Raw genomic sequence first — 8,984 nt, 5'->3', positions numbered from 1 at the left:
CCCCCGGAATGAAAGGAGAAGGGGTGGTAAAGAAAATGAGAAAATTAAAGACAACAGCTGAAGGTTGTACAAGTGTTTGTTAAAAAAAAAAAACAACTTTAAAAAATCCAAATGTAAAAGTATAACTGAAAAACAATTAATTAATCTGCCTTTTTTACAGCTTAGATGTCCCTATTTATTCTGTAGGTCAGCAGGTAAACTAAGAGGAATGTCCTTAGAATCACAGTTCATGTGGATACTGTACCATTTCACAGGTGTAACTGTGGGGGGATGCATTCTCCCTCATTTGTACAGGAGGTGGTGGGGGATGGGGATGTGAAAACATCTTGTTCTGGATGCGACACCTGCATAATGATCCCATTTTCAGGTATGGACACATGCATGCACAACTGCCACTGGTGCCCCAGAGCTGCTCTTCTTAGCATCTTGCATTTCATGGCAGAATGGACAGGTTGTGATTAACTATTGATGAGTTTGCCATTCTAACTGATCATTATCCTCTGATCATTCTCAACCTTTGTTTGACAATTGATGCCTTATAAAATCTTTATGCATCACTTAGCTAGTATTGCTCTCTCTTTCTTCTCTAGAAATATAATTGCCCTGGATGCTTTTCCTAATTTTCCTAAAATATTTCTCTCTAAAGGTTTGAAGAGAGCAATGTACAAAATTTGTAGAACATCAGAAAAATCTCTCTACACATTAGACACTTGCTACTTGACTCTTCCTGTTCTTTTAAATGCATGAGCAAATATATATATACCCCTACGTAAGTGTGATGGAAATTATATAACTTTGCTCATTTGTAATCTTCATTTTAAGGCTCCTTGTTCTAACACTGTGTCTGTTTCTCCTCTGTCTGTCACATTCACACTCACTCACATATTTAGAAACACACACAAAGGACACAAATGATTTCTTCGATCAGAAAGTCCTCAGTTCCCATAAACAGCCTTGGAAATGGTACAGCAAGAAAGGCTGCCCAAGCTCATCATCGCAGGTCAGCTCATCCGGCTGCTTCAACCTCCATCAGTGCCATGTACACATGGAGTTGACAGGGGAGCAGAGTCTGGGCTCAGCCTTTAGACTTCTGATACAAACAGGCCTCAGGAATTTGTCTGCTGGTTTCACCCTTGTAGCTTCTGATGAACTCGGAAGGAAAAGGAGGGAAAAGATCAGTGACCTTTGACTGGTAAAAGACCTTAGCATATTTATGGTGGGCACCATCACCTCTGTTGCAGAAAACATCAAATTACCACACAGTGCTGTTGACAGCATTAGCATCCAGAATCAGCAAAGAGGTGCTGCAGCCAACCAATGCCATGAATCGATCCAAGGATATGAAAAACAAGAAACTCCAAAATGGCTGTGTTTAGCTCTCTTGGTCTTGGTCTTTTTCTGAAACCTGTGTTTGACTTGGTGGGCTGCACTGGCTGCCAGCACTGTTCAACCCACAGTGCCCAGTGCTCACAGGTACCCACAGGACTGGCGCTAAGATCTCAGCCTGGGGATGCTGCAGACCCTGCAAGGAAAGCATGCCTCAGCAGCTCCTCTGCCTACTTGAATTTTCAACTGCTATTCAGCAGTCAGAAAGCACACAATAGAATGGGGAGTGATTAAAGCCAGGTACACTGGCCTTCATGCACTTAAAATTTCTTAAGACATAGCATGTGCTCTCAAGTTACTTCAATGTAAAACTCTCTCTTCTGTGAGCCTATCTGAGAAGCACTTCTGGAGCCTTTCAGCAATGTACTTTTAGCAGCATTCTTGCAAATGAAGGTATAAATCAGAAAAAAAATCCTCTTTGCATGAGGACAGCAGATTGTGTCTCAGATATGTTTATCTAGCACTTTGTAGAAGTTCATGCTGACCTCAGCAGGAGATTCTCCTACCACAATAGAATAGAATATAGGGAATTGGCATTCATGATAGGAACCAAAGAGGATGAGATTGCTCTGAAATTTGCCCAGGGATGGGCTAAACCAGTTTAAAAAATAGACTGCACATCCTGTTTGGCATTGAACCTATGCAGCAAGACATGTAGCAAATTCAAACAACTATTTCTAGCAGGCACAGTATGGTTTATGCCAATACAAAGCAATTAGTTGCTACATAAGCAGACAAAAGTGCCATTACAGACAGTATTTCTCAGCTGACCTTTTGCTAAGAAACCATCTTGTTACTGTCTACCTGATAGCTCGACAGAGCAGACAGTGGCAGCCTTGGGCTTCCCAAAGACAAATCAAAGTGCTCCAGATGGGACTTCACTTCACTCACTGCAGACATGTGTGCATGCTTGTGTGTCTGTGTGTGTGTGTGTGTTACGGAATGGGGAGGGAAAGCCTGGTTCTTATACTCAATTCTGCCTTCACAGGGGATAAACAGGCAATTACACATCCTTTTATATTTGATGGCCAAGTGCTGAACTTGAAAGCACACTATTAGTTTGTGTCCCTTCAGGGCCAGTGCAATAAGTAGCCAGGAGAGCTGGGGCTAAGGAAAAGAAGGTGTTGTCTGCTGTTAGTGTGACAGTCTTGTCAGCAGCATTCACATTACTGGAAGGTAATAAAGTGACAAGTAAGTTATTAGAAAGATATGAGGTGAAATTGAACTGAAGCTTCTTTCTGCTCAGCTCAGTTTTTTTCCTGCTTTGTAATGGGCCACTATTTGTTACAAAACAAGCCTTGTCTTCAGATCTTATATAAAAAAAGAAATATTTATTCTTTGCAGGAAAGGTCACATGAATTTACAACATCACACTTTAAAGGAGAGGAATGGGAAAATAGTTTCATGACAACTACAGCTGCTATTTAAAAAAACACAGTGTTATCATAATGAACAATAATACTGGCAAAAGTCAGAGGACTTGTCAAAAACATGTCCATTTTTTAACCCTTTGGTGGTCCAGAACCGTTTTCATTTAAGTGTCAGTGCCAAACATAACAGCAACAGTATTGGGATATACATGATCAATACCTTGATCAAAAAATCAAAACTGTCATTCAATATCATGACTTGAACAGAGAAAACAAGCCACACAAGACTGGTTAACTACAGACCCAAGATAATACTACTTATGTAAAACAGTTGCTGCTTCACTCTGTTACAGCCATTTAAAAGGCAGTGATAATGCTGCAGTGTTTGCAGGAAGAGACAGAAACCATGAGATTGGAAAGACATGTATTTGGGCAAATGTGGGTGAAAAGTTCAGTCCATCATACGATGTTGCTCTGTTCCTGAAGTAGAAATGGGTATGGAAAAGAGTTCCTTTTATGTCCCTACAGAACAGGAGAAAAAAGCCCAACTCATCATGTGGCAACAGCAGGATATGCTGATGCTTATCTAGCAAAGTAGCACTACAGTCACTGTTTTGTTGAGTTACTATAGCAGCAAAGTCTTTTTCTTATGTCACTTCATAAGAAAAAAAAGACAAAACTAAGAAAGAACTGAAATATACCAGCTGCCATCATGTGTCTGCCACTCACCTTTTCCCCACAGAGAACTGCTGCCTCCTTGCCCCTTAGTACAGGCACCTTTGCTTCTCTTTTCAAATAAAAAGAGTAATTCCATTAACCCAAAGAGAAAAGTAACAAAATGTCCTGGGGACTGAAGAAGAACAGTTCTGTCCATGTATGTGGCAAAAAAAGTTAGGGAAGCATGTGTGTGCTACTTGACTGTACACTTGCTCTTCCTTATTATTTACTCTGCCACCAATGTTGCAGTGAAAATATCTTGCAGAACTTGACTACAAATATGTTTCTAAAAATATGTCCTATTTTCTGACAGCAGCTGACATCCTTAGTGACCACCATGTGAAAAATGGGTTCATATCAAGCATTTTGATTATAAAATATCATACACATTGAAGAAGAAATTTTGGAACTAAATCCCTGGTCTTGAAAATGGTTCCTGTCTCTGGAACAGATCAGACCTTGAATTATCATATTTCTGAGCTTTCATGATACCCACACAACTCCTTGTCGTGTTGCTTTTACCTATTCCTACCCCATACATTTGGCTGTGTTAAATCCTTAACTGGGTTGAAAAGGCTAAAACTCAGGGAAAACTCAAGTGCATCCCGGGAGCCCTAGTTCCTATTAATTGTACTAGACCAAATCAACCGAGGTACTGACCACTGCTGACAGCTACTTTGCAGAATCTGACTCTACTAATTTTTTCCTAAACAGTTCCTTATTGGGGGATGGAATGGGAAATGTATAGGTGATGGAAAATGTATAAATTTGTGGAACAGGCAGAGAACATATACTTTCAGTTATATAACAGGAAGGAGGGAGAAAGGGAACAAGGGAGGTAGAAAGGGAAGAAGGGATGGAGAGATGGAAGAAGGCAGGCAGGCAGGTAGGAAGGAAGGTAGGAAGGAAGGAAGGAAGATATACTTCAGTTTACCCATGGCAATATGTTGCAGAATTTCTTCTGTGTAAAGTATCTACAGATCCCTAGCAAACATAAATTTTATGAGCTCAGACATGAAAAGCCTTTGAGAGATCTTTAAGAGCAGTATCCATGTGCTATTAAGATTTTTAATCTGTACCTTTCACATTTTATCAAATTGAGTTGTGATTTGGTGACAGAGTGTTTATATCTTTGTGTGCATGACTACAGTGTCACCACAGCATCAGTGACAATTTAAAACGCAAGGTTAAAATCTCAGGCCTAACAAAATGTACCTGGTTGAGATATAACTCAGAAAAATTGACTAAATATTTTAAGGTGTGCAAAAATATTTATGAGTTAAATTAGCTCTTTACTAACACCAGCTAATTAGTCCTCAAAGGAGCACACTTATGGGCAAGATCACATTAGTGTATTAGTGATAGTCTAACAGACTGAAACATAAACGGGTAAGTGATATGAAATGTGTGAGACTAAAAAGTGAGAAGGGGTTACCACGTGTGTTAAAACTCATGGTTTCCATTCTTGTGCTTTGACTGTGCTGTTTTCCTTCCAAATTTTCATACAGTTTTTCAAAGGATACCTAGTGATTAACCATTAACATATGCTTTCCTTACATACCATAACCCCCAACCCTCCTACAGTAAAGAAAAGTCTTAAACAACCTCCAGACAAATAATTCTGTTTCTAAAGGAGGTTTGGTACAGATATTTTCTAATTAATTGCAGACAAAGCTTTTTGATATTTACAGAAAAATACAACTACCTTGAATAAAGCAGTGAAACAATATGGAAAGAGTGACCACAATAACTATAAGAACCAAAAAAGAATGAAAAAACCCCATATAAAGGGAAGAGTATCTTCCTCAAAGCTGGTCTAATTTTGCAAAATGGTTTAGACTGACAGGTTTGGAAAGTGAAGGGATAGCCACAAGTTTGTGATAACATAAGCAACCGCACAATACTTATCATGTCATCACAGCATTACAGGCCATGTTCTGTGCTGAAGAGATGAGATGTTTGGCCATTTTTCTTACTGCACTCCAGGTCTCTGCTGAGATCACCCAGAAATGCTGCTCTCAGTAAAAGCAAGCTGCTGTGCCAGACCCCCTTTATGAATTTTTCAGATAATGTCAGATGATACAAATTCCACCACAAGAACAATTCTGATAAATATAGAGTCTCATAGAGATGCATGCTAAGCTGAAAGAAGGGAAATGCCATTCAATTCAAAGTAAGTGTAAGTGCCCTTCTAAATAAAAGACTGTTCTGACATTAGTATCACTAACACTGAAGAAACTACATTTGCCTAGATTTGACTAAAAATAAATAAGTAGTGTTCTGTCCACAAGACAGACATGATATCTTCTACATAGCTTAAGCAAAATCTGAATGAAATTAAAAGTAGGACTTGTGAGGGTCTAAGAGGTTTTGAAAGTTTGTCCCTTTTTCCTTACATTAGAGAATGTGCTGTTCAATTTTGTGTAATAAAGTTTTTTTCTTCTATGTCAATTATATGTTGAATTTATCTACAGATAATGTTTAAATTTCCAAATAAGCTTACCAAACCTTTTTGACCTCTAACAGAAATATAGTGAAATAAGGATGCTGAACAGTGGTTCATTCAGTGAGGAATTATTTTTATATATACCTCAAATGCATTTTTCATTACAAATTGTATTTATTTGTACCGTGGATACTACAAAACAGTGGGGATTTTTTCTGTATATATAATTCAATTTTTGTTCTTTTATTTTTTAGACTTTCTATATTACTTGTTCATATTAGACTGGGAGGAGAGATGAGAGCGCAGTACAGGTAACACTACAAAGGTTCATGTACTTTGGAAAAATGCACCCTTACTGTTCTAATTTCCCTTTCTCACAAACACACTGAGCTTACACAACATAAAACAAAGCAAAGCAGATCTCCCCACTCAATTTTACAAGGCCAAGTAGTTGAGATTTTGAAGAAAATAAAAAAGATGAAAGAAAAATGTCAGTGAAACCAGTGAAACAGCTTACTTTTTTGCTATAAAGTTTTTTTTGTTGTTGTTGTTTTTTGGTGGTTTGTTGTTGTTGTTGTTGTTAAACCAGAAGGTAAATTTTCATTATAGTTTCTGTGGAATCCATAAATGTTTTCAGGGCTTCATGAGTGTACAGAATTAAAAAAAATATCAGAGGCTTGTAACTCATAGGAACATAGTGAGAATTCATTTAGAAATATTTTTCTTTTATTTTCTACAACTGGAAATACTGATTTATTAGATATTGATTTCTACTTTTGGAAACAAAAATACTGAAATGCATAAAAAGTATTAAAAAAGAGGAAATCCATATTAAGAGTTTCCTCTAGAAAATGTAATAGGAATTAAGTACTGACGTGGACATAAAAAGTAAGAATAATCAAAATGCACAGCAAAACAATACAGCAACAAGCTGAAACAATGGAGCATTTCTGACTCTTTGCTAAGAAGAGTAATGTTCTGGGTCAGTAAATACAGAAAAGGAACACATTCTCACTGAAGGAATATTTTATTGTATGCTGAAATACCCCTTGCGGGTTTGTTTGGTTTTGCTTTTGTTATTGTCATTCGTTTTGTAAAGAAAAGAGACTACAACACACATCCTAATGGCTTTGGCTGTAGATTGAGCTTAAGTAAATACCATCCCTCAGTCAGTATGTTGTGGTAACTAAGGCTGCCAGTGTGGTTTACCAGCTCAAGAAACATGTGTAAACACCGGAAACAAAAAAATTCAGAGGGCAGCCTCCTTTGTCTCTGCCTTTCTCAACTGCTCGCTCCTTCTCTGTCTCCTGGTTGTGCTTGCTCTCTCGGTCACTATATTCCTTGGACTTTTGTTATTTTCTGACGAATCATATGAGTGAAACACAAAACATAAACACAACTAGACATCCTTTTTCTCTGTTTTCTAATTTTATCCAAAGGGAAAGTTACCCAATAAAAAGTCCAGCATATATTTTCAGAGCTACTAAGTGCTTCTGCCATTAATTTCATCTGATTGCTTCTATAAAACATGCCTTAATCATACTACAGCACTTTCCATTGCAAAAAGACAACTTTACAGAACAACATAGTTAACATTATTTCCCTGTTCATTTTGATTTTTTTTAAACACCACAAAAATCCAGGCTATAATAAGAAGCACACAAAATTATATTCATCTTTGTTCTGTGACAAGTAGTATCAGCATTTATATCCCCAAATATTATGCATGTTTGACAAAAAAAATTCTACTGGTTCACATGACAAAATTCTGGGTTTTTTTCTTTTATGCAATGTAGTATATAAGGAATAAGGATGCACTATTGTTTCTAGTAATAATTGGCACTTGAAAAAAGCACCAAGAATTCTGTATTTCACTTTACCCCTTTTCTCTCCCCAGTATTTTTCTGTGTGTAGTCCAAAAACTACAACTGTGGTTATGGTGAATAACTACATTTTCTTTTTTCAAAATGTGTGCAAAGTTGGCACTTTTGTATTAACACTAAACACTAATACTCTTTGTTTGGCATTCATGCCCTCATACTGACCAGATCACTTTTATCTAAGTGTATTTTTTTTAAAGACACTTACTGAAAATATGGCAATAGTTTAAGAAAAAAAAGCATGGATATTATTACACATCCCCTTGTAGTGTACGAAAAAGTGCATGACTGGATTTATGTAATAGTACAAGACAAAAAAACTGTATCAAATCAGGTACTGTAAAGCATGCCAGCACCTCCGTATTACTTATATCTAGCAGGTAGTTAAAACAAGACCGTGGTTCTTTTAAAAATGTGCATTAAAGCTAACATAAATGAGTAAAACTAGGCAGCAAACTATTTTTCCTGCTTATCTAACAGCTGAATATAACTGTAAAAATTAAGCAAAAAAAATTAGAGTTAAACCACCATCAATACAATTGTTTTACATCATAAGCCTGTCAAGGCTCAATATATATATACAAGTGTAACAGCCATGCTTAGTAGAACATTATCCCCAATGCTTAGAAAACACAAAGACAACTAAGTAGATTGTTTTTTCTTTCTCTTTTTGTTTGTTTGCAATATTTTTGTGTTTATGGGGGGATTTTTTTGTGTGGTTTTTTGTTCATTTTTTTTTTTTTTTGGTTTTGTTCTGTTTAGGTGTTGGTTTGGTTTTTTTTATTTTTGGGTTTTTTTTTTTTTGTGGGTTTTTTTTTTTTGTTTTGTTTTTGTTTTTGTGTTGTTGTTTTTTTTTTTTTTTTTTTTTTTTTTTAAACTTTTGTTCTTTTTTTTTCCAGGCAAAAGTTATGGGAAGAACAAACTATCTCTTTGGAGACGACCAAGAACATTCTAACAGAACTAGGGATGACTGCAGGTTTTCTGTTTGCTTGTTTGCTTGCTTGCTTCCTTTTGTTTTTTTAAATGAAGGATCTCTTCCCCCAAATAAAAGGTCCTCTGGGTTTTTTCTACTAAAAAAAGGAAAAAATAAAACCCCAACAACCAACAAAAGGGAAAAAGCACCTGGGTTTTTTTTTTTTTTTTTGCTAAAAAAAGAAAACAAAAACCTATATATATATATATATA

The sequence above is a fragment of the Sylvia atricapilla genome, chromosome Z (assembly GCF_009819655.1).
Source record: "Sylvia atricapilla isolate bSylAtr1 chromosome Z, bSylAtr1.pri, whole genome shotgun sequence".
Lineage (NCBI taxonomy): Eukaryota > Metazoa > Chordata > Aves > Passeriformes > Sylviidae > Sylvia > Sylvia atricapilla.
This window is presented reverse-complemented; position numbering follows the sequence as displayed.